This window comes from Mus pahari, chromosome 4, assembly GCF_900095145.1.
Source record: "Mus pahari chromosome 4, PAHARI_EIJ_v1.1, whole genome shotgun sequence".
Classification (NCBI taxonomy): Eukaryota; Metazoa; Chordata; class Mammalia; order Rodentia; family Muridae; genus Mus; species Mus pahari.
In genome coordinates this window covers 115,996,753-115,999,555 of record NC_034593.1, presented here as the reverse complement: position 1 = coordinate 115,999,555, position 2,803 = coordinate 115,996,753, and positions in this window count along the sequence as shown.

The window sequence follows — 2,803 nt, the reverse complement described above, 5'->3', positions numbered from 1 at the left end:
AGCTGAAGGGGGATGCAACCCTATAGGTGGAACAACAATATGAACTAACCAGTACCCCCAGAGCTCGTGTCTCTAGCTGCATATGTAGCATTGGGAAGAGAAGCACCTAGGTCTTGCAAACTTTATATGCCCCAGCACAGGGGAAAGCCAGGGCCAAGAAGTGGGAGTGGGTGGGTAGGGGAACAGGATGGGGGGAGGGTATAGGGAACTTTCGGGATAGCATTTGAAATGTAAAGAAAATATCTAATAAAATAAAATTTAAAAAAGAATATAGACAAATATAAACATGAAAAAAAGATGCCTTTTGAAATATCTGCTGCTCATTTCTTTCTGATGATGAAAGCCAGAAGCAGACATTCTCAATGAACTGCCCAAACTTCCCATAGGCTGATCATCAAATAACAATTCTTCCTCCTGTATTTCAGAGTTTGTCATTCTGACTCTTTCAGTACTTGAGGAAAAGCCAACCCAACAGGACTCATGAGGGATACTGGGAGGAGGTGATACTATGCTGATAGATTCGCTGACTAACATAACTGATAAAAAGCATGCAGAGATCACTCTAACTTAGGGACCAGCTGGCTTACAAAGTTCAGCTGTAAGTTCCGTTGGGTTGACTCCAGTCTTGGATACTATGCGATGGTTTTCCTGCAGTCCTATGTAAATCATTGCATGTCAGTCACCTGCACAAAACATCGTTCTTCCTGTTATACATACAAACCAAGGGTCCAGAGTTGAATTTCACTGGTCCTAACTGGCCTGAGTTGGGTTATATGCTGATCTTCAAACCAGCCACAGTGGTCACTAAAAGTGAGGAACAGTGAAATATATTTGAACTTTTAGTCAGTAACATATTCTCCCATGCTGGGCTCAGGAGTAGGTTCCCTGATACTGGAATCACAGTATAGGCAAATAAAATTTTTAGTAGTTGGAACATTCTTAATAAAACATTTGTATCCTGCTTCCTGGTAGTGATAAATATGTTATGCCTTAAAAGAAAGCAAAATAAGGTGGAGATAGAATGGCAAAATCCAGTATCTATCGATGAGCAATAACTGGGAGAATAAGGATTAAGAGAAAATAAAAACTATGTAAATTAAAATTATTATTTTCTGTATATTTAATTAATGCTGGAAATTAATACAGTGGCAATTATTCCTTAGTCAGCTTTTTCCCAAAAGTCAACACAGAGACCTTTTAATATTTCAAAGCCAAAAGCCTTAGCTATAAAGACTCTTAACCCATCACTGAGGGAATTCAGGGCAGGAGTTTACTAAGGCAGGAACCTGGAGGCAGGAACTGAAGCAGAGTACATGGAGGGACACAGCTTAGTGGCTTGCTCTCTATGGCTTCCTCAACTGACTTTCCACCATCTGTCCAGGGGTAGCACTGCCCACAATGGGCATGGCCTGCCCACATCAATCCCTACGTGAAAAAAAAATGCCCCACAAAAATGCCCACAGGCCAATGGGATGATGGCAGTTTTTCAATTAAGATTCCCTTTCCCCAGTTGATTCTAGTTTATGTTATGGTGACAAAAACTAACCAGCACAGGAGTCTTCAAGGACAGTAAGGGTGACCACCTGTCAGGAGTGTCACAGAAGAACTTCAACATTGCCTGACGTGCTCTAAGCTGCCTCTTAAGTTCCTTTCCAGCTCTGATTCTAAATTATTGAGACTAGCATGAATAAAAGATCCAAGCCCACTCAGGAACTAAATTATTCAACAAACGGTCATAGCGCTTTCAGCAGCGACGACACCGAGTCTACTCGACTTCGGGTGACTGCGATCCTGCCTTACAAGGAAAACAGATACAGATCTTTGACAATACTGTACTCTCCAATCATAACATTAAAATCAAGTTTATAAGGAAGCACCATCCAGAGCCACATTCTCTGAAGGGGGTAAAAAAACAAAACACATTTCAGAATTCTGATTGGAACTTGATCTATTTGTCCTCAGAGTTTTACATCTGGAATTTTTAATACCTAAACTGAGCAGCGCTTAAAGTCCTTTACTGCTGCTTTCTGCCTCTATCCTGGGGTGCAAGACAACAGAGTTGCTCTGATGCTCTTGCTTGGAAGTGACTTTTTTTATTCATTTGCTTTGGTTTCTCTTAATTGTTTCTGAAAATGTTCTCAATATCTACGGTTGCCAAGCTGGGCCTCAAACTCACTGTATAGCCTCAGCTGACCTTGAGCTGTCCATCATCCTGCCTTACACTGTATTTTAAAATGTTTGGCATAAAATGTCATCTTCGAGTCTAGTTCTACTTGGACATCCTTAGACAAACACTTTTAAAATATTGTTCAACTTTTATTTTTGACAAGTAATACTTAGATGCACTCATGAGGCAATGAGATACCATAGATGTGGTGTCACAGAATATTGTGTCAAGCTAATCACCATATCCAGAGCCTTGATTGCTTGCCGCTTTTTTATAGCTAGAGCACTTTCAATGTCTGCGTTCAGTACATTATGTACGTTGAAGTACATACCGGAGTGTTATTAAATATGGGACTATGGGTCACCACAGGGCACAAGAGGAAAGCTTATTCCTCCTATCTAATGGTAACTTTGTTCCCTTTAAATAACTTTCTTTTTGTTCAGGGCACACCCGTTTGAATTGGTTACTATCTGGGCTTAGTGGTACTGATACCATTACAGTTGACTGTGTACTGTCCTAAAAATGCTATCGGTCCTTTTTCTTCTTCTCTTCTCTTCTCTTCTCTTCTCTTCTCTTCTCTTCTCTTCTCTTCTCTTCTCTTCTCTTCTCTTCTCTTCTCTTCTCTTCTCTTCTCTC